The sequence below is a fragment of the Leuciscus leuciscus genome (assembly GCF_965113295.1).
Source record: "Leuciscus leuciscus genome assembly, chromosome: 4".
Classification (NCBI taxonomy): Eukaryota; Metazoa; Chordata; class Actinopteri; order Cypriniformes; family Leuciscidae; genus Leuciscus; species Leuciscus leuciscus.
Genome location: NC_138728.1, coordinates 18,009,794 through 18,034,623, shown reverse-complemented (window position 1 = coordinate 18,034,623; position 24,830 = coordinate 18,009,794). Strand labels below are relative to the sequence as shown.

General features: G+C 37.7%; 1 protein-coding gene and 2 long non-coding RNA genes across 3 annotated transcripts in view; 1 reads left to right on the top strand and 2 right to left on the bottom strand.

The window, feature by feature from the left end:
- The window catches only part of LOC309497913, a 31,246-nt gene extending 11,086 nt beyond the window's left edge, over window positions 1–20,160 (top strand). Inside the window, exon 3 of the long non-coding RNA XR_014205746.1 lies at window positions 20,070–20,160. This is a non-coding gene — a long non-coding RNA (uncharacterized lncRNA). The remainder of the gene's footprint in view (window positions 1–20,069) is intronic.
- Window positions 1–24,830, bottom strand: part of lhfpl3 (LHFPL tetraspan subfamily member 3) — a 49,758-nt gene that overhangs the window by 13,694 nt on the left and 11,234 nt on the right. The gene's annotated exons all lie outside the window — the stretch shown is intronic.
- LOC309497928 lies at window positions 748–10,804 on the bottom strand. The gene is made up of 2 exons (XR_014205762.1): window positions 3,002–10,804; window positions 748–2,968 (listed from the first exon to the last, which is right to left on the bottom strand). It is a non-coding gene; the product is annotated as an uncharacterized lncRNA (long non-coding RNA).

Genomic DNA, 24,830 nt, shown 5'->3' with positions numbered 1-24,830 from the left:
ATTCAGAGATAATCTCTTTCTCTCAGGTTTCCCAGACTGTGTGACTGCACTCAGAGGAGGGAGCGTTTCTTTGAATATTCTAAGGGTGTCCTCTTTTCTTTCTCCATGTGAGCTTGAGCGTTTGAAGTTGGCTGATGGGATTGTTTTAATATTCCTCAGATGTGGCGCAGAGCCTAAGAACGTTTTATCCTCACTGCACTGTGCTGCAATTGGTGTGCGCTGGCTCTGTCTCTCAGATTAGATGCTCTACTACAGGAGCAGAGAGGGCTGATCAATGCGAGCCACATATATATATATATATATAGAAGGGGGTGGATTGGAATCTACTGCTGCTTCAATATGTAATGAGTGATTATAATCAAGGTATTAATCAATATTTTTCCTTCTAAATATCAAATGAGTTGAATGACATCTCTGGAGATTTTACTTTGTTATAGAAGTCACCAGTGTGATTACTGAAATGTTCTTTTCATGTATTCTTTAATGTCAGTATTTGATATCTGAATGCAGTGACAGTACTTGCTCATTTAGCCCGGCTTCAAGAAATGAAATAGGGAAATGGTTTTGTGTTTGAGAAAGGTCTTCAACGTGTTAAAACATATAGGGGTCATTGAAGTCTATAAATTAAGGGACCATTTCTCAGTTAAAGCCTTGCTTTCCATTTAGACTAAAGTTTCCTATCCTTGAGCGAAAGAACGCATTATCTTGATGTTTTGAGACGAGACTCCTGTTTATAGTTAGAGCCTGGCCAAATCCAACCTTGGAAAAGCTGTGTGTCGGTGTGTGTGTTAGTCTTCTTGGTTACAGGTTAAGGAACCACTGGCATTATTGGAGATTGACTGAGTTGTTGTTTGGGACATGCTGGCACCCAGTAACCCAAATCTGCGACCTGGAAGGTCACGACGTGCCTAACTTCAGGGTCTGAGTGTCAGCTGCATTATCAGTATATGTGTGGAAAATGACTACGTTTATCTATTTCTTAGCCAATGAGAATCATTCAACCTGTAAGCAATGACTTAGCTTAGACCTTGGAAATGGTATAACTGCTGTGATCTTTGTAACTGTAAGGGGGGCGGCCTACGAACTCCTGTGTGAGTCTTGAAGCTGACTTCTGCTGATGAAACTGCAAACTATCTTCAGTAAAACTTTTCTTCAATTTATTATAATTCCGACTCCGGGTCTTCTTTTAAACATATGGTCCTTGGGTCCTAAACTGTTAACCCCTAACAATATATATACTCAAACTTTCTGATCCCGGGAAATTGCCGTAAAATTGCTAGAGTGCCTTCTGTGTGAACGCAAACATGTCCCGGGATTGATCCCGGGATCGATGTCGGGATGGGGACCTAGTAACATTGCTGGGATCAGTCCCGGAACGCGGGCGTGTGAACAAAAGCCAGGACCAATGTCGTAAAAGGGTATTTTGTTGCTCTTAGAAGAAAGTTTGAGTTCGTCATCAACAAAGAAAGAACGAAAAAATGTCTGCAAACTAGAAGGAAGCAGAGACCAGGGAGCTCCTTTCTATCCGCGCTGAAGCTGAGATCGTTCGGCAGCTTTTTGGAACGGTACGCGATGCGTTTGTGTACGACCGAATCCAGAAAATAATGCTCGAGCGTGGTTTCCCGAGATCGAAAGCGCAGATCATTAGTAAACTTAAGACGCTGCGTAAAAAAATCCACCAAGTGCACGACTTCAATGGAAAGAACCGTAGCGGAAGATTAGACTTGTCTTTCTACAACACATCCTGACGTCACGTGTCTTTACGGGATCTTTACGGGATGTGTGTGAACGCACTCACAGATTCCAGAAAATCACTGGCAGTGTGAATGAACCAAAATCAAACGATCCCGGGACACATCATCCGTGTATTTTCCGGAATCTCTGTGTGAAAGGGGCATGGTTTGGCACTGCGAGGACAATCAGCTGTCCTTCCTGTCTCCCTGTTACGCTGTCTTGGGTGTCTTACATTACAGACACTGCAGTTTATTGATCTGTTCACATCTGCAGTTCTCATGCCTCCTGCAGCAGGACTAAGACATCATGTTCACGCAGATGATCAGGAACCCTGGACATCTTTCTCCTGGTGTTCTTCAGAGTCAGTAAAACGTCTTAATTGTCTTCTGCCTGTAAACTGTTAGGCCTAGTTTCACAGACAGTGCTTAGATTAGGCCTTTTTAAGACATTTAAGTAGCTTTTTAAAAATGTCTTTGAAAAGAAAACATTACTGGTTTGTCTGGAGACAAAACAATGGCATTGACATATTTTAAGATATGTCAGCTAAAGTTGCTTTCAGTTAAAACAGCTCAAATATGCATTTTAGTCTGGGACTATCTTAAGCCTTGTATGTAAATGTTAAGGACTGTTCCACGGTTGCATGTGCAATAATTGTTTATGATTCATTTGTAAAATCCAAAAATGTATAGAGCAGGGCTTGATTTTGTCTATCAGGAATTGATTAGATGGTTGAGGTTTACTATTGCTGTGGTGTCATGTGAGTGACAGGTTGTCCCGCCCTCACGCCAGTAAACACATCATTACAGAAGAGAAGAGATGTTTTGATTAAAGATTACAAGGGCATATGGCAAAAAAAAAAAGATGTGTATGGAAAAATCATTTATATTAATTGCTGCAGTATTCCATACAAAAATAAGAATTGGATTTCATAGTGACAACAACTAGGGCCAATGAAAATAGTTTCTGTGACCTTCACACAGAGCTTCCACAGAATGCATTCATGAAGGCGTCATTTCCTGGGGCTAAGTGCACAATTGTTGTTTCAGGCCTTGCTTCTTGCGGGAATCAAACCAGCCCTGTGGCTTAATCATCACGTCACACCACCCCAAGATGTTTGGGGCTTTAATAACAATAATGTGCACTTCCTCCAATGTTTCCTAAATTATAGAGTGAAAAAAAAAGAAGATAAATAGAATGGCAGCACGGCTCTTGTTAGGACCGCAACACTGTTCTCCTTGCTCTAATTGGTGTTATAGCGCCAGGAAACCTGATTAGTATCAGAGACCACCTCCTGATTGGTCTACTGAAGTAATTCCAGAAGGGGCACCTCTGTCGAGCCCCTCCGAGCGAGCGCATTCACATGTACAAAACCACTCGACCCCCACTGCTCGGCACGTGTACGTATCCGACCGAGACTAATTGTGCAACACTGCATATGCACACAGAAAAAGGGGAGGGCAGAAAAGTGTGCGGTTTCCATGACAACTATCAGAGAGGTGGCTTTCAAATATCAGACTGCATGCGAACTAAGCTTCGTGCGTTTGAGGAGGTCAGCTGTCCGCGTGTGTGTCTGAGACCGTGTGTCCCGCTTGTGTCGAAACCCAAATAAACAAGCCACTAGGAATGACCTTTAATACAAATGATGTAAGAAAGTGTTCTTGCCCTTGACAGCAAATGCAAGAATTTAATCAATAATGCAGCTTCAGTCACTGTACTTAAAGGGAATTCTGTCATTATTATTGTCCATATAAGGAAAGTCAATGAGGTCTGATATTTTCTTGTTGCCTATGGACAAAAACAGTTGAACTATTCTTCAAAATATCCTTTTTATCTTCAGATCTTTTGTTTTCGATATGCCTGGTCACATTTACTGTCGTTAGCTAATTTTGCAGGCGAAATCCAGTCATTTAGACTGGAATCCACGTGTTCGTGAATTTCACGTGGGGGTGAAAGATTTCCCCATGCAGATCTTGCAGTGGGTTGATACCGAAAGCTGAAGACTGCTTTGTTTGAAAGTGACTTCTGTGTGAAGGCGGTTCATAGATGCTGCATTATTGACAAAAGACAATTGCCCTTATTTTGCTCACAAAATTTTGCAGAAATTAAATCACTAATGTGACCACACCTTCAGTAATATAAACTCCATCCATGCTTAGGATCAGGCAGCCTTTACTTACACTGGACTAGTTCATCACTTCACTGGACTCATGAGATAAAGCTTTAAATTCATTCTGGGCGATGTGGTCCATTTTCATCCCTTCAACCACCTCTGTCCTCTTTAACTCCCTCCATGCTTTATTCCCATACCACTCGTCTTGTTCAAATGGTCTATTCTCTCCCACTTCAACTGCTCTTTTTTCAGTCGTTAGTTCCTTGGTCTTTGCATTATCACCTCTTTCTGTTCTGATTACTCTCTCTCTAAAGTCCTTTTCTATCTGTTCATTTTCTCGTGCAAATGCTCATGGCTGTTCTTGGGCTGAGAAAAATTACTAAAGCTCTGTTGAGCGCTATCTCTGCCTCTCTGAGAGATAACTGAGGGGGGAATTCATTGAATTGCACCCACTGATAGCGTTGTTTATGTGCATGTACTTGTCTGTGTAGGAATTATGCAACGGACAAGTGGATAAACGCACCCACAATATTTGTGGTGAGTGCAGTTCGCACCCCACAGTTTCCCATATTTCAGGTTGGTTCTGAGTGCTAGATTGTGGAGGACGCAGCAGTTCTGGCATACTTTACTGGGGCTGTACATCATCACTTCACCACTGCAATACAGCCACTTTTTTGCCTCATTAAAATGTTTGTGCTTGACTACACCACATGTCTGGATATATACCCATATTTATATGCATTACTGCTGCCATGATCACTGGAAAATGTACACATATCTCCTCTTTTTAATGTCATCTTTTATTTTGTTTTATTCTGTCTTATTCTTTGTGATGGTGTTTATTTTAATGGGTTCTATATGTAAGCTGCAGGTCCAAAGTGTATTAAAGGCCAATTCACACTGCGCAGACAGATGGCGACCAATGCCGACAATCACCAGATTGCAGTACGTCACTTCTCAGACATTCCACGACCCGACAAGCACCGATTCAACATGTTCAATCGGAGAAAACAAGCGCCAACACACTGATTTGACAAAACCCAACTAAGTGTCTGTTGCCGTCTGACGGTGCAGTGTGAACTGGCCTTAAAGCAAGTCTTGTTCCGGCGGAAGAGTGACCGTTGACCCGATTAGCGTAAGCTTAGTAGATGCCTCTCGCGGTTCAAACAAACAGGGCTGGGAAACAAACTCGAGCTCCTCGGACATTTAAAAATTCTCGTTTTAGACTTCTAATTCCTGACCGGTGTTTTGTTTTGCTCTTTCCTCTGTGTTTCCGCGTTCGTCAATACGTCATATATCGGGTCAGAGGTCACTCTTCCATCGGAACTCGATTCGCATACGCCCGTTACCGGAAGCCAGTGATTATAAGTTATAAATATGGATATTTTTCTTCCAAAAACGCATCACTTCGCTTCAGAAAGCTGATTACTTTTATGATGGATGGATGTGCTTTTTTGGGCTTCAAAATCTCATTTACTATTCACTCCCATTATAAAGCTTGGAAGAGCCAGGATATTTTTTAATATAACTCTGATTGTGTTTGGATGAAAGAAGGAAGTCATATACGTACTTAGGATGGCTTGAGGGTGAGTAAATTATGGGATAATATTCATTTTTGGGTGAACTAACCCTTTAAGTGTTTGAATAGGTGCTGTCAGGACCAAAGTTTATTTAGTCCCATTAAAAACTAAACTTTTGTGAGATATTAGTGTATTTATCACAGGGCTTTCAACAAAAGGGTACAGCTTATATATAAATATCTCTGAATTGCCAATGGACTTACGTAACTGTTGTTAAGTGAGAAACTATGGAATAGAAAGTAGTCAGTTCAATGTGCTCAAGTCTCTAGAATGTAATCTCCAATACATCTCTCTATGCACTGCCAGCCATAATTCAAGTTATTACTGATATTAACTGGAGCCTTCTAATGTTTCCCTCTGCATTTGCCATGTCACAAACCTGTGGCTAATGCAGCAAGTAATAACCATGGCCGGTTTTGCATTATTAGAACTCATCAGCTACATTTCATAATTACAACTGTGGTAGTCATTTGTTAATTTGCATGTGCTAATGCATCTTCATGGGAGGTTTAAAAAGTATTCATCAAGTATAAGAACTATTATTATACATTGTGCGCAATATTGCAGTCGGGCCAGAAATCTCTTAAGCACTTCTGGTGAAACGGCAACATTTACACTATAGAAAACAGTGACCACAAAAGCAATGACTTCTAGAATTTTAAATATATCCTGTATTTAAAATGACGTTTAATTGTGTTTAATTATTAATATTATATTTTAAATAAACCAAATATTATTTACTATGAAACAATACACAAATACATTTTCTCACACTGCAAAATGAAACCAACCTCTTTGCATTTATGCAAATGCATTGCTTTATATTAACTCTTTCCCCGAATTAATAAGTTGCGGGTACGAATTCTTCATTTGTGGCTATAATATGTGTATATATATATAAAAATATATATAATAATGTGTGTGTATATATGTATATTATTTTTCCTAGAACTATCGCATTAGCTTACATGTGCAAGGGCTGTGTAATATATTATATACATCTGTGTAAACGAGACGGAGGGAAGTTAGCTAGGGAAGGGCATACAATTTTTTATACAAAAATGCTTCTATCGCTGCTTCTACACCTGTTTTTTGATCTGGAGATTCTGTAAGATTCGAAATAGCGCCTATTACCGTATGACAGTGAAAACTTGGATTGCCAGAAAATTCTGTAAATGGCGGGGAAAGAGTTAATATTACTTTTGTTTTGATATTTGCTGTATGAAGATTAACAATTTCTGTTTTTATCTCTATACTATGAGTCCTTTTCTAAACCTCCCAAGTAGTACATCATGAAAAATGCAGAATCTCTAGGTTGAAATCACCACACACTATACCACAGTGCACCTAATTATACATATTATCTTCTATAATCTATGAGGCTTTAAATTATTCATTCCAAGCTTGAATTTTAATTAGGTTAAGCCTGTAAGCGAGAGTCATACATATTTGTCAAGGTTTATATTCCATGAAAATTTTGTCTCAAGACTCAATCAGGTGAGGGTAGCAAATAAATAATAACTATGGTGCTAATTAAGCCCACTTTTTTGAAAATAAATAAATAAATCCTCCAACTCAGTCATCAATTCAGTACATACATTTGGATGTTATTTCATTTTCAAATAAACTGATGCACATACCGTATAAAGATAATTTCATATATTTGAGGGATGTACGGTAAGTAGAAAGTGCTGATAGTAGTGGGCTCAGAACACGAAGTGCTGTTTTCTCTTCCCACCGAAACGCGTATCTCCCCAGGCACCTATACACAGGGGGACCTTACTTTCCAAAACTGGCATCGCACACACTTTACTTTGACTTTCACTATCTGCTGATGCCCATTCAGTTCTGCTTATACAATTATTCTGTGTGCTCTCTCTTGGCCTTCTAAGCAAAGTCTAGAATTTGTACATAGAAATCTGTCATTCGAGCAAGTCGAGAAAAGTATTCCACTGATTTTTTTCCATAGAGAAACAGATTGTCAGTGATAATAACATATAAACCATTCTAGAAAGACCACTGGTCACTGTTGAGCTCTATTGACTTTATTCTGAGATGGCACATTTAAATTCAGCGTGAAATGGAAATTCAAATCTATTTTCTAAATGTATCTTAATTCTATTATTGTGAACATTTTATCCATGCATATGTTTAATTTAAAAAATATTTTGACCTCATAATGTTTAATCGAAATGTTAAGACTTGATCTTCCACTGAAACTACAAAATTCTCTCTGATGGCGTATGCTGAACGTCTCCAATCATTTAGTCTGCTTAAACCCCGCCCATTTACAATCCACTTCAAGCTCGTATTCAGATCTGTCTGTGTCCAATCAACAACCGGTGCATAAAAGTCCCTGCCCAACATGTTTTCTTTTTCAATCATTTGATTTAGGGATGCACGATATATCAGCTGATATATGTTCATTTTTAATGTTATCATTATCGGCCCAATAAGCAAATTTGGCCGATATATTAAAGCCGATAAATAATGGATTATTTCCTGGGGCTGAGACAGATGCCACAGTTCACCATGATGGTTTTGAATTGCTTGAAATATGATTGAAATCACTTCAAAAAAGGAAAATACAGTCAAGTGCAACATGTGCAACGCAAGTCTGTCATATAGGCTACATAAATAAAAATGAGAACATTATAATTGTTTACTTGGGACATGGCTTTTAATGGTAAGACTTGTTTTTGTAATCAAGCTCTCAAAAATTATATACAAATTTGGATTTATCGGTTATCGAGTTATAATAAGAGCTATTGGTATCGGCCAAAATTTTCAAATTGGTGCATCCCTAATTTGTTTCACACAGATGTAGCCTAGTGTGTCACAATACGGAAACATTGATTTGTTGCGACTTTAAAGTTATGCAAATAACAATAATGCCATGTGGATAGAAGTCCATTGAATATGTTGTAAGTAATGCTTTCAGAGCTCTTCAAAAATCTATGTGACTGAAATCCAGTACCATCCGCTTTTGCGTGGTTATTTCTAAAGTGATCTTTAACGTCTTGCCCCGCCTGCTTGATTTAATGTGTTAACCGTAGAGGTCAAGTTATCCTTCTCATCTGAGCCACAGCAGCTCTTGGGCCTCCAGCAGGAGAGAGATTTCTCTGCTACCACAGCATCAGCCTTCTCATTTATTCTGACAGCACACTGATACGCCTGCTAATGGCCTTTGCTCTGGCTCAGACAAACCCAATCCATTATTTGTGTATTGATTGACAAGGGCACTGAAAAGAAGGGCATTGTGTGGGTTTGGAAAGAAACAGGTTTAAAATGCTCTTCTGTTTATCAACACTTACACTTTTCTTCTTAAGGCTAATTTATAGTTCTGCGTCGGACCTACGCCGGAGCCTCTACGCTATATAGACAACGCGTTGGTTTTCATTTATACTTCTGCGTCGTTGTCCGCATTGACGCACAATCACACATGCAGAGGGAACATGTGAAACCCGAGGGAGGGGTTCTAGTAGACCAATCACAGCGCTTGCGTCCGCGTAGAATTGACGCGTTGTTACATTTTTGGAGAGGTGCACGTCAGTGTACGCCGAAGGGTGTGCTACACACAGCCTACGACATAGCTACGGCGTGAGTTTGATGCAGAAGTATAAATTGGGCTTTAGGCTCAAATCATTGCATTCTGCATGTATGTGTTGCATTCTCATCGTTGCCACAAGGGGAGTAAATGGTCTCCAATGTTCAGTTTTCTGGTCAACAACTGTCAAGACAGACTCAGAGTAAAGGTGCAGTCACATTTACCATAGTTCTGCAAATTTTCACAGGCAAGATCTAGTCATTTTACTAGGAATCACTAACATGATCAGTAGACTGGGTAAACCCAGCCCGATCTGCTGGCGATTTGATTTCGCCCTGCAGCTCAGACTGGAAACCTGTACATTCTTCTATCCTGCTTCCGTTACAAATCTGCGGGGACCAATCACGAACTGGCTTATCCACCTGGTGCGCTATTGGCGGGTTTAATCCAATCCAATTCCTTTTAACCTCTTGACGATGCTCAATGGCTTCTTTAGTTTAGCAAACAAATCGCTCGAGTGGGTGTAAATACCACTCACTTTCATGTTTTTTTTTCCATTGCTGCTTCTGCAAACTGCTGATCAATGCTACAAACCAACACGTTTGTTGACATGTTTCCTGCCTGGAGTTTTCGCTGCAAAGTGCGTCACCTGGATCGTTGGTCTGATTGGTTGAAGGACTATCCAATTGCGTACAGAGTCATTTGAACTATGCCCGTTGATCACGGCTCCTGTGCAGTAGAAAATACAGAGCAGACTCCCCAGACTAATGTTCAATCTTAAAAAATGTAGCTTGGTCTGGTGATAGCCAGACGACATGATCAGGAGTTTCACTTGCAGATTTTGCAGCAGGTTCAAACTGGTTCACCCGAATTTACTGCATTGACCAAGTGACTTCAGTGTGAGCTATGCTTCATACATCACTACACAATATTGACAATAGACAACTGAATTATTTTTGCCTGCAAAAACGTACTTAATTTGATTATAACAGTTTGAAGATTATCTTGCTGGGTTGAGTTAGTTAAACGTTGACATGTTAATGGTACCTGAATCCGATTTCAGGACTCTGAGATGTTAACTTGTGCCTGAAACACAAGTAGATATAATATAGTAGGCTATAGTACAGTGTCTTCCTAGAATATCCTGGAATTTCTAGTTTTTGCTGCCCGGGCAAATAAGATGGGAAGGGGGGGGGTGCGGATAGGACACGCAAGGGCAGACGGAGACTTTGATCACGGCTGTGGCTTCAGAAGCAGGTTTATCTGTTTTATCTGGGTGGATGGATCATGGGGCCGAGGTTCTACAGATCAAACAAACTAGGACTGACCATCACTGACATACAGAATATCAAAGGAATATCAGAGAGCCGAGCAAAGCATGAAATTGTCTGAAGATGTGTGATTCTCTCGGGCTGTCTCTGCATAGTCCCAGTCTCCCACTGGACCCGGTGCTGCTGCAACAAAAGCAGAGGCTCAGATTGACTTTCAAGTATTAACATGTAGGTAAATATAAAGTGCAAGCCGAACACATATCAAATTACTCCTCGGTCTCTCGTGGTTTTTATTTTTATGAGTTACCATGTCCTTGGGCATGATTCTTTGTGACTGAAGAAGTAATATTTTCTTTCTTCTTTTCCTTTCCTTTCCTTTCCTTTCCTTTCCTTTCCTTCCTTCCTTCCTTCCTTCCTTCCTTCCTTCCTTCCTTCCTTCCTTCCTTCCTTCCTTCCTTCCTTCCTTCCTTCCTTCCTTCCTTCCTTTCTCCCCTCCTTCCCTTCCTTCCTTCCTTTCCTTCCCTTCCTTCCTTTCCTTCCTTCCCTTCCTTCCTTCCTTCCTTCCTTCCTTCCTTCCCTTTCTTTCTTCCTTCCTTCCTTTTCTTTCTTTCTTTCTTTCTTTCTTTCTTTCCTTCTTTCCTTCCTTCCTTCCTTCCTTCCTTCCTTCCTTCCTTCCTTTCTATGTGATGTTAGAAATAGGAATAGATAGATCCATTTTGAAATACTGATGCTTTCGATACATAATAATATTAATACAAAAGTGGCTTTCGCACATACCAAAGCCGAGCCGTTGAAAAACAGAGTTGCGACACTCCCATAGACTTCCATAGGAACTGAGGAATGCTGCAGTAACGTGTGTCGTGGGGAAACCAATAGTTCCAGCATTAAATCCCCATTAATTTCAGTGTTTCTCAAGCACACTCGCTGGTAAGTTGATGAAATTACTGCATGTTTTGACATTTTAATGCATTAGTTGACCAGTAGTGGTATTTTATGTAGCGTGTTAATAATAGAAGTTTGACTCTAATTGCAGTTAGATAACATGAGAAACACTTCAACTAGCCACTATAAACAGATGCTAGTTGTTATGTTTATAACAGTTTTTAGTCTTTCTGCAGTCTTTCTCTCCCTGTAGGAGGTCAAATGTGTATCTTGGAAGACTGCCCATTCAAGGAATAACTTATCTAGCCCCTCACTAGATATATTGTATAATAAACAGTTTCGTTGAATGCAGTTGGTCACCTTTTTTTAAAAAACAGTTATAAACGTCTTTCTTGGGTTAAATTCAGTATTTGCTTGAGTTCATTAATATTCACTTGTGTATGTTTATGGGACTATCATAAAATAACATTAGGATGTGAGTAATAAACATTGTTTTAAAAAGTCTAAACTAAAAATCTAGTGTTTGAAAATGTCAATATATTCAAATGCAAAACCTAAATAAAAAAAATTACGTTATTATGACCGGCAATCCTCTTTTTAGCAACTAGATTAGAGCTATATACATGTATATTTATTAAAGAGCCATACAGGCATCTAGAGGTTAAACCGTGGAATCATTTGTGACCCTGTATCACAAAAGCAGTCACAAGTCGCACGGGTATATTTGTGGCAATAGCCAACAATACATTGTACGGGTCAAAAGGATTTATTTTTCTTTTATGCCAAAAATCATTAGGATATTAAAGGTATGGCGGAGGATCTTTCCAAATTTTAGATAAGACCCGCCCTCTCCACTTTTTGAAAAGTTTGATTGATTCACCAGAATGATTGACAATTAGGAGGACCAATAGTTTAGACTACCCACCAGGAAGTAAAACATCCTCCGCTATACCTTTAAGTAAAGATATTTTGTACATTTCCTTGCTTAAATATATAAAACATTTATTTTTGTGAGTGAATGCAGCACTATCGCAAACATAAATGGACAACTTTAAAGGCGATTTTCTCAATGTTTCGATTTTTTTTGCACCCTCAGATTCCAGATTTTCAAATAGTGGTATCGGCCAAATATTGTCCTATCCTAACAGACCATACATCAATGGAAAGATTATTTATTCAGCTTTCAGATGATATGAATATTTGCCACTAGATGCCTCTAATTTGCCTTTTTGCATTGGAATTTTTTGAAACGTTTACACTATTATAACCTTTAATACCACACTAACTGTAATATAAATAATCAGCATTTTAGAAAAAGTGGTCATTAAAGGATCATAAATATTGCACAATATTATTTAGTAGCCTACCAAACAATCTCCTCAAAATAATAAATAAATATTATTTAATTCTATTTAATTGATCAAAAAAGTTACACTTAAGATGTTCGGTCAGTGTCACTTTTGACCGCTAAGGAGTATGAGTGTGACCCAAGTAAGGAATACCTGAGGGTTAAACTCAAGAAAAACGTATTAATGTCGTCTCTTTATCACGCCCCAGGATACAGTGCTACTGTAAATGTCGTCAGCGTGGTAATCAATGCAAATTATGCGTTAATATTTACCAGAAATTGCTGCAAATAGTGATGCTGACTATCCTACTTAAACCCATTCAAACAGCATGGATTTGTTTGGAACTATATCGAGAGCTCCATGAACCATGTGTCCGCGTGGCGGCAAGATCAAAGCGTGCCACAACTCTGTTTTTCAAAGGCTCGGGCACATACAAAAAAAATATTCCTTTATGCTACTGAGCACTTGAGCAGTGATTCCAAGACTAACAGTGGGCATGAAGACACTGAAGCTCTTCTATGTGATTTGCCCCTGGCCAAATACAGAAATATAATACAAAATGTGTATTGTAAACCGTGATGCTGTTCTGAATGAGTTTGGCTCATGCGCTGATAATCATTTTCATTATTATTTCATCTTCAACTCATCTTAAAGGAGTATTCTGGGTTCAACAGCAATTGGGCTCTTATCGACAGCATTTGTGGCATAACCACAGAAAATTATTTGCCAGGTCAAGTTTTTAAAAAAACCTGAATGAACTGTAAAAATTAGAAAAGCACAGCGTTAACAACTTATACTATATAATCTTTTAGACACTTTTTTTATATACTATTTTGTACAGTTTTGCACAAAACAATAACACAAGGGACTCCAAATAGCTACATTACCATTTAAAACTATTTGGTCAGTGTGATTTTATTTTAAATTTTTTCAATGTATTCAGTGGATAAAAACAGTAATATTGTGAAATAATTTTACAATTTAAAATAACTTTTTTATTTGAATTGCAAAATTGCATTATTTATTCCTGTGATGGGAAAGCTGAATTTTCAGCATCTTTACTCCAGTCTTTATAAAGTATTTGTGAACACCGTGATACATTGTTTTCAGGATTCTTTGATGAATAGAAAATTCTAAACAGCATTTATTTTACATATAATTCTTTTTTTTTTAAATCACATTCTTTTTTTTATTCATTATTTAATAAAAAAAATTATATATATTTTTAAAATAAAAATTATTACATTTATTACACATTATTATAGATATTTAAATTTATGTAAAATATTTATAATTTTGTGATGTTTGTTTTACCATTTTACCATGTTTTACATAATTTTTTATTTGTATTAATGATATTATATATAATATGTAGTTGTTAATTAACAATGATCATTTGCAGTTCTTTTACAGTTCTTTTTATTCGACAATTATGTAATATAAATAATATAAGCAAATATGCCTTAGGATGTTCACAGATGTTATTGGACGAGGTGTGGAGGTACTTTTTTCTCCATAGGTTTTGCTGGCCACTTGCTTTGGTCTGTAATCTTCTGTTGCCATGCAAATGTTCTCTGAGGTGTTTTCATAAGAAAACGTAGCTTTCAGAAAGTACAGTGCAGTCAGAGATCGCTTTGTTCTGGTATTGGAGCTCAGCTGCTGCAGGTGCCATGAGTGTGTTTGTAGGTTCACACATTTTAAGTGCTTTGCCAGATCTTACGGTCAATCTCTTCACTTCCGTTCGCTCATGTTTGAAGAAAGAACCATAGAAAGGTGAAGCAATAAAAAGATGCTGAAAATAAACTAAATGGAGCTTCAGTGCTTGGGAATGCAGAATTAACAGGAAGCTCAAAATGAAAATCAAATTAATTTCATCCAAGCCTACACTTAACTGTGATAACCCTAGATAATTACAGAATGCATAATGCCTCGCTTTTAGTTATTTATTCACATTGCTGATGTCCAAGTTTCCGTGCCCGGTTTGAGGACACATCCTCTGAGATAGCAGCCGTTGCTGTTATTTTTCACACTTCTGCTTACAAAGGAAATTTGGCTTTTGCTTCATAAGGCTTGATGTGTTATTGTTTTTTTATTGATTATGGCAGGATGGAGTATTTTTAAATACAAAAATCTATTTTCTTTCAGCTCATGGCAATTCTCATTTGCAGGCAATAGACCAGGCGAACATTACAAAAGAATCCTCCTATGCACTTTTAAAGATTCATAATTAATTTCATGTCAGGTTGCCACACACTTTACTCAACTATTTTGCAGACAAGATGTGTCAGTTACAAGATCACTACGATCTTGAAATTCAGTTCTCACACAAAAGCCCTATTCAAAAAAAAATTAGCTTGGCACCTCATTTCAGATGGAGATTCATTTACAGTGGAGGAGCGAGTTTAGTGATCCCACGAACCCGGGAACGCGCTGATCACATGGTCACTAGCATGATAAAATGTCATATGCTTGGAATAATAATAATGTAATAAAGTAAGAAATGTAATTGATATCATTTTATCTTAAAATGTATTGATTTTGTCTTGTAAACTCAGAGATGTGAATTTTGACGGCAATTAAATTACCACACGACCTTGGTGTTTATCAAAAAACAGTAGGTAACGGATGGATTTTTAATGAGGGTGGTGGTAGAAAAACACTTACTGGGCTAGTCGATTATTTTATTGCTGTCCGAATCCAGAACGTCAGTGTTGAAAATACCTTACAACCCCATGAGAAACAATTACTGTCCGAATAGGTCCAGCTACACAGGAGTTAATTCTTGACAACATGTCAACACACAACACGGAGGATGTGCCTGTTTGCACTGATTTGCGGGGAAAAGAGCTGAAGAATTGTGTGGAGAGATGTGGGCAGCAGTGAGCTGAGACTTTGATGGTTTGTTGGGTATTTTTCCCTAATTGACTTCACTTCCCACTGCTTCACCCTCCATTTGCACTGTTTAGTCTCACAGTTGCGGTGGCTATTGCTCTTTTCTCTCGTTGCTCTTCTCTTTAGACAGTGCACACGCCTGGCAACTGGACAGTATGTCTGATTTCAAACAAGTTTTAAAATTTATTGTAGCATCTGTGACTTTTTGCAGACTATTGTATACCATCGCTTATTTATACAAAATTTAGCATACCACGTTCTGGTGTCTTGGTATCAATAATGATTTAATGTAGATAATTCACTCATTAATCACACTTTTACAGTTAATGCATTCTTTTGCTTATTAAGGAAATAAAACTACAGTTTTGGGAATTGGCAGTTTTTTTAGATGACACATGTAATTAAATGATCTTCTCAATAATGTTTATACAAAAATATTAAGGTGATATTTCATACCTGTTGCATTTCAAAGATAACTAGACTGAAATACAAACTTCTCTTCATCGCTTGACAAAGCCTTAAATAGCTGGAAGGTCTGGATGGATGGATGGATGGATGAATAGATAGTTGGAAGGTATAGATTATTAAGGTGATGATGGATGGATGGATGGATGGATGGATATATAGATAGATATTTGGAAGGTCTGGATGGATGGATAGATAGTTGGAAGGTATAGATTATTAAGGTGATGATGGATGGATGGATGGATGGATGGATGGATGGATGGATGGATATTTGGAAGGTCTGGATGGATGGATGGATGGATGGATAGATAGCTGGAAGGTATAGATTATTAAGGTGATGGATGGATGGATGGATGGATGGATGGATGGATGGATGGATATTTGGAAGGTCTGGATGGATGAATAGATAGTTGGAAGGTATAGATTATTAAGGTGATGATGGATGGATGGATGGATAGATAGATATTTGGAAGGTCTGGATGGATGGATAGATAGTTGGAAGGTATAGATTATTAAGGTGATGATGGATGGATGGATGGATGGATATTTGGAAGGTCTGGATGGATGGATAGATAGTTGGAAGGTATAGATTATTAAGGTGATGATGGATGGATGGATGGATGGATAGATAGTTGGAAGGTATAGATTATTAAGGTGATGATGGATGGATGGATGGATGGATGGATGGTCAATATTTGGAAGAGATGGATAGATGGATGTATGGATAGATAGTTGGAAGGTATAGATTATTAAGGTGATAATTCATGGATGGATGGATGGATGGATAAATAAATAGTAAATATTTGGAAGAGATGGATAGATGGATGTATGATTAGATAGTTGGAAGGTATAGATTATTAAGGTGATAATTCATGGATGGATGGATAGATAGTAAATATTTGGAAGGTCTGGATGGATTGATATTAAATAGTTGGAAGAGACAGACAGACAGACAGATAGATAGATAGACAGATAGATAGATAGATAGATAGATAGATAGATAGATAGATAGATAGATAGATAGATAGATAGATAGATAGATAGATAGATAGATAGATAGATAGATAGATAGATAGATAGATAGATAGATGGATAGATAAAATGGTTTTGTCAAATTTGGTAAATGCATTTAAAAAGATATTAATTAATCTTATTTTTTCTCTTTTATGCATCACATCAAATTGTCAAAAATGCTGATATGTGCTGAAAAGCAAAGTATTTTCATCCGGGTCAGGTAAAAAAATCACATAGTGTGTGCAAGGCTTTAAAAGATCATAGGTAATCTTAATTTTTAATACGGTTTGCAACACATTAAAAAAGCTGAATGATGTTAAGACTCTTTATTGACATTGAAACTAAAGAATGCTAATCTGTGATCATGATACACGAGCAGCAGATAAACAACAGGAATGCCAAGCCAACGCTTTACTGGAGCAGTTCAGTCGAAGCTAAAAGCATTGTAAATCTTCACAGAACTGAGGTTAGCCAAGAGCAACGTCCTTTAGCAACAGTGGGCTTTCAATCATCCATTTAGAATGAGAAATGCGGTCAGCGTGTGTCCGCGGTCTTAGCCAAGATTAGCTAATAGTCGGTAAGCAAAGCGGCAAGCGAGAGCCAGTTTTCCTACGGCTGCGCTAATGGCATTATTTCCAGATACACAAGCTAATCAATCCGCTGAAGAATTTGGCCAAGCTATCAACCACAATTAAGACACGACAAACTCTATCCGGTGTGTGCTGATGCATTTTGTGAATATCAAAATTAGTTTGAGCCATACGTTTTGAAAGTGACTTTGAGTTGAAATTAGCAGGCCCAACGTGCTCATCAGCACACACCACGGAGATCAAGTCAGAGAGGATTAAAGCTTGTGTGTTAATGGAGCACGAGGTATTTTTAACCACTAAATGCTAATCTCTAATGCTGGATTTCTGATACGTGACTAGCTGAGATCTGATTCATGCTGCATGTTCAAGGCTATTACGGCTAGCTGAAGAAAGCTTGTATGCGATTTTTTTTACTTTGTGAATCACAACAGTGTATATGTGGAGGACGTTCACACACAGTACACTACATGCTGTTCAGAGGTTTTATAAATGGCTAGTACTTGAGTTTCAAGTGCAGTGTAGAGTGCATATTTGTAGTTGTGCTTGATAAGTTGCAAGCAATTGCATTATTGCTTATAGTCAGGCTTAGTGATTCGAAACCTGTAACCTTAAAGGGAAAGTTTTCCACACAATTAAAGTCACTGAGGTCCAATGTCGTTTTGGGCTTGTAAGAATTGAGAAATTACAAAATGCCGACCAGACCCTGAGAGGACAAAGGACCTCTCTGGAAATTAACATTTGAACTTGCCCTCATGCACCATCGAGACGAAAGTCTCACCTCCGAGTCATCCTAATCTACATTTCATTCGCCCTTCTCTCACGCCCTCTCTCTCATGCTCAGATCACCTGAATTCACCCAAGAATATACTGTATGGTTGAATGTGAATGATATAGCATTGAGTATTATACATATTTAGTATCATTTGAAATGTCTCAGGGTGACTGGTACAAATGTCTCATTTCCAAATAAATAAAACAAAAGGTAATAAGGTTTTTAAGAGTTTAGAGATAACTGGCACACAAAGGAAGGTGGTCTCCTGGCAAATGGTCACACGCCCCCAAAAGGTGAAAATGTCTTTTGTTAGTACATGTTTCCATGTGAAAGAGGTCTGTCTATATAATGGAATGTAGCAAAGCAAAGGGTTCGGGGCCTTTCTGTATTTCAGATTAGCCCGTGAGGCTGAGAGTGAGACATTTCTTAATATTGGGTTGCATCTTTTCTCTTTATTCCAGAGCATTTGATGTTTCGTATCGATTATCTTTGAATTGATTATGAAATTGGCATGATACATTTACCTGACATAATGAATTGTTACATTTGATTATTCTAACTGACTTTGACATTATTTTCATTAAAGAGTTAAAAGGAATAGTCAAACATTCGCTCACAATTAATGATCCACAGATATCATTAAAACCTTTTCATTTATGGAGTCAGATGAAATGACGAGAGAATACATATTCAAATGTATTGCATTTAATCAAAAAATACTTTGCCTCGAGAAAAGGACAGTAACACGTCGGATACCAGCTTTGGGCCGATCCGAGCGCGAGCTTACAGACTCTATTGACTTTTATGGTAACATTCTTCAAAATATCTTCATTTGAGTTTCTGCAGAAGAGAGAAAGTCATACAGATTTGTAATAGCATGAGGTTGAGTAAATAATTACAGAATTATGATTTACGGATGAACTACCCCTTTAAACTTTGGCAACTCCCACATTGTTTGTGCTTTTATAGATGACTGTGAGTGCCATATTAATAAATAGAAAACACCAATGTGTTATATATGTATACCAGCACCTGCTTAATATTTTTGTGAAAACCGTGATTTTTTTCCCCCAGGATTCTTTGATGAATAGAAAGTTCAAAAGAACAGCATTTATTTGAAGTATATATTTTTTTGTAACAATGTAAAAGTCTTAATTTAATCCCTTCTTGCTAAAGTATTCATTTATTTGAAAATCTAAGTAACCCCAAACTTGAAGTGTTTGTCAGTAAAATAAATAATAATACAAATAAAATAATGAAATTTGTCAATAAATACTTGATAAATATCTATTTAAATAAATAAATCAATATCCAATGGAAACAAAAATGTTGATGTTATTTATGCATTTATTGTTTGATACTCCATGATTTATTTATCGACACATTTTGTGATTATTTATTAATCTTATGATATCGTTCGTTCATATATACAGTATGTGCGACTATATATGTTTCACCCACATTATTGATTGAGATTTTTTATATTATTGCAAAAAATGTAGTATGCTTACTTTTTCTGATATTTTCGCCACATAGCATACTCGGATTACTGTTGCTGCTAGTTAAATTGCCAAATAATGTCATTCTGTGTGTCATCATGCACTGCTTTCACAGGTATACATACAAGCACACAATCTCACACAGTGAACAAAGGGGACACACTTTTCCTGGAGCTCATTTAATTTTTCACAATTTGTGTCTCTATGAACCCACGCCTATCTCTTTTTCTATTTACTGTTGCTGTTCGCACTCATTTTCCACACAATAGTTAAACATAGTGCTGAAACAGGCCCATATCTGGGTCCCAAAGGGTGTCATCAATACTGTCGCTGATTTCTCTGTATCTCTTCATTGGTTTTCCAGGTAAGCATCCCGCTGTCCAAACGCCAACTAGAAGCAATAACATTTGCTCCCTGTGGAGCCTACAGGGTACATGAACCATGCAGAGGGTTTAGCATTATGCTAAACGCCGCTGGCAAAACCAGCAATGCAAGTTTGAGAGGTGGCGCCCCGGCAAAACACGCGAGAATTAGGGGTGGAACGGTACACAGAAGTCACGTTTCGGTTCATACCTCGGTTCAGACATCACGGTTCGGTACGAGATCGGTACAATGGAGGGAAAAGCAAAACAAAAATGCAGAAGGCTTGTGCATGTCTCAGGCTGGACCACCAAAGGAAAATAAATTACTTAAGCCTTGTATTTTAAAAATAAGTTTTATTAATAAAGTAAAGGCATAGAACCAGTTTATTTGTAGTGCACTGACAATAGTTTTATATAATTAGTTTATTAATTAAATTAATAAAAAGACAAAAAGACCTTGAGATATGTTTGGTAATTGTACCTGAATGAATTGAAAATTAATTTGCTACATTTCAGATTAATATATTTGTTTTCCTTAATTTTAATTAACAGTAACTTAAACACTTTGCAGTTTGAATGATGTCCTGTATAAACAAAATGACGGAGTATGTTTTTATGTTTCCACTGTTCGATCGCGCCCGCGCCCACGCCTCACACACACACACACAAAAATATAAGTAAACACTTTGCGACTTTTCGATCGCACCCACGCCTCTCTCTCTCTCTCTCTCTCTCTCTCTCTCACACACACACACACACACACACACACCATACTCCAGCATTGCAATCTTTACATCGCAGCCTGCTTCAGAGCTAAGGCGGGGCTACAGATTAGGTGTCCCTAAAGAACCTGCGTATCTAACAGTAGTTCCGCATTACATTAATTAATTTGCACGCGAGTTTTATTTATTTTTATGCTGTGTATTCTCTGTGTAAATTTATGCACCGAACCGTGACGCCCGTACCGTTTCGGTTCAATACGAATACATGTACCGTTCCACCCCTAGGGAGAATCACGACTTGCTTTACGGCACGACATCACATACATCAACAACATATGAAGCAGCCTCTATGGAAGACACTAGCACGCATTTCAGACGTGAATCATGGCAGAGTCGATGAAGGAAACGAAGAAAGCGTGGTCGGAAGAGTGCAGAGGCGGGCGGCTCTGCGTGAGTGGTAACAGTAACGTTACTCCACAAGTACTCCACAGCGACTCTAGGGGTCGCTGTTTGAGGAAAAACGAAAACTGCATAGTGTGCCTTTAATGCATCGGCTGTTGATTGGATGTTCAGATGTGGGCGTTGCACTCAAAAGTGGACGCAGATGAACGTGTGTTTAAGTAGACTAAATGATTGAAGAAGTCCTGCATACGTCACCAGAGAAAAGTATTTCGTTTTAACCGGGTCCAGTTATGATATTTAGTCATCTTAGATTGACAGTCAAACATATCATCATAGATGTCAGTTGCAGACCGAGTCTTGTGGTTTAGATCAAACAGATGTTCCCTGTCCTCAGTCAAGTCAGCTGCTCACACTTAACTCCAAAGAGGCACTTTTAATAATAGCATCCTTCTAATTATAGCTGTCAATCATGTTTTGCATGCACCATGTTATGAAGATGGGGATTGCACCAGTAATGCACCACAAATGGATTTCAGCAAAAAGAGCAATAAAGTATTTCTGGCTTCAGATGCAGATTTTTAATCATAATATATGGAAAAACGAAGTTAGCAATACACACCTTACACTTAAAATTTGAACTGTTGTTTTCTTCGATCGTGTTTTATTTAGGGAAAGAAGTGAGTCAGGACTGCGATTGGTGCCCCTTCAAAAAAGAAAACAGGTGTACGACACCCCTATTTATTGCTCTTTAACCTGTTCTTGGTGATTTTTAGCTTGAGTGGGTGTAACAAATACATGCTGTATTTCATATAGTGCATCCAATTTTAGGATTTTAATATAATTGCATGTCTTTCAGCATAACAAATATGAGGGGAAAAAAAGCACCTTCACTTTCTTATCACTCCCACTAGTGTGAGATTTGTCTGCTCTCAGATATGATTCATGCATAAACTAAATAAAGATTACATTTTCCAGGAAATCATTAAATAAGACCTCTTTATGTTGACATAATGCTGAAACCACTAGACAATAAAAAAATGAGATGGAAAAATAGCTGTAATTAATTGTTCAGATTTTAAGTGTAAAGTCGGTTAAATTAGTGGGCACATTTTTGTTTAGCATCCAAGGAGACCATATTTCATGATATATATATATATATATATATTTAAATTACATATATTGACTATTTATTGATTTAAAGTTTTAATAGTTTTTTTTATCCGTGTTTTTTTTTTTCTTTCATGTAAGGAAATTTAAATGTCTAATGATATGATAGTATCAATACCATGTTTTTTTACATATACCATGGTATTGAGAGATTACCACATATGGTATACCATGGTATTTACATGGGACTCCAAAAAACGGTGAATGTGGAGAAGAGTAAAGCATCAGTTGCACTAGATCACAGCAGATAGCTGGATGTATGGAGCGAGTAGATAGACAGATAGTGGAGTGGGTGTTTTATTGGAGGCCGAGAGTGAACTAAATGAGTCAGTCATTGAGTATGAAGTACAGTCAGTTATCAGCTCTTCATTCACAAGCTGCCCTGTGCTGCCCTGTTTCCATTAGTGCCTCTGTGGAGCTCATAACCCTCAGCCGTTCACGGTCACTATCTATGCATATGTCGATATATGTTATGTAATTTCATAATTGCTCTCAGGACAGGAGTGACAAAAATCTATCATCATATCTCCGACAAGTCTTTCAGTCTGATTTTAGCCTACTACTGTGGAGCATGTGACATTAAAGATTTGAAGAAAATGGGCATTGCTATGGTATTCTGAAGAGTTGTACCATCAGTACGAATGTGTTAAACTACAATCCAATCGGTAATGTATTGCATTGCATTATAAAATGACAAATAAATTGTCAGTTACAGTTTAGCAGGGTAATTTCCATAATTTCTGTTTTGTAATGAAAATTGTGTAAATATGCATAATAAAAATGTTAAATGCAAGGAAAGCTTAACATTTAATGAAAATCTTTTAAAAAAAGAAAAGAAAAGAAAAATATTTAGAAAAAATATTTTTAATAAATGATAGAATATACACTACCGGCCAAAATTTGGGGTCGGTAAGATTTTTTTAATTTTTGAAAGTTTCTAATGAAGTTCAAGTTTATTTATATAGCACTTATACAACAGCCACACGACTGACCAAAGTGCTGTACAGAGGTTCAAAAGGAAGGAAAAAAGTAAACGAACAACACAGCTAAAATACAGTTAAAACAGTTAATTAACAATTAAAAAATATAAATAAATTTAAGTGTGTTTTTAGTAGATACTTAAAAGTGGTCAAGGCAGGGGCTATCTTAACTTCTAAAGGCAGATTGTTCCACAACCGTGGCCCAACCACAGAAAACGCTCGATCCCCTCTACATTTTAGTCTGGAATGTGGGACTAATAGAAGGTTCTGGTCACTGGATCTCAAACTTCTAGGAGGAGTATATGGTTGCAGCAATTCAGATAAATAGATGAGGGCTAGATCACGTCGAGATTTATAAACAAATAAAAGGATTTTAAAATCATTTCTGAATGTAATAGGCAGCCAATGAAGGGTCCACAGAATTGGGGTGATATGGGCGCTTTTACGGCTATTTAGAAGGAATCTTGCAGCAGCATTTTGAACTAGTTACAGACGAGCAATATGAGACTTTGAAATCCCGCAGTAAAGTGAATTGCAGTAGACTAAACGTGATGAAATAAAAGCACGAACAGCCATCTCTAGAGTTTTATGATTTAGGAAAGGTTTGACTTTAGACAACAGACGAAGTTGATAAAAACTAGAGTCTATTACAGAGGAAATGTGTTTGTCAAGGTTTAAAGACTCATCTTCCGTACACGTGAAGATCTAAACACGGATGGTCTACCTAGATCGAAGCTGGTAGCCTGAGAACTATCAGTGGGCCCAAAAACTATCACCTCGGTTTTGTTTTCATTTAAAGATCTTTTTTTTTGAGCTAGCCAAGATTTAACTTCATCTAGGCAATTTAGTAAGGATGTCAAGGCAGAAGAATAATTTATCTTGATTGGTAAATACATTTGGGTATCGTCCACATAACAGTGCAAAGATGCCCCGTGTCTTCTTAGAATGGAGCCCAAAGGTAACATGTACAGAGCAAAGAGAGAAGGCGCCAAGACAGAACCTTGAGGAAGGCCACGGGTTAGATGCGCAACAAAAGAGGAGAAATTGCCAAACTTGACTAAGAATTTTCGATCAGAGAGATAAGACTGGAACAAGTTAAGGACGGTACCTTTTAGCCCCACATAAAACTCTAGTCTAGATATCAAGGTAGGGTGGTCAACAGTGTCAAAAGCTGCTGATAGATCTAAGAGCACGAGAACCACGGAGTCACCAGTGTCCGTGGATAGAAAGATGTCATTTAAAACTCTCAGGAGGGCAGATTCAGTACTGTGAGCAGACTTGGAAACAGATTGAAATGTTTCAGAAATACCACAAAACTGAAGTTAGTCAAACACATTTTTTTCCAACACCTTCGAGATAAAAGTAATAGAGAAATAGGACGAAGGTTGTTTAGAACAGCAGGATCTAGAGAAGGATCTCTAATGCTTTTATTTGATCATCAGAAATACATTACGAACAGTAATATTGTGAAATATTATTACAATTTAAAATA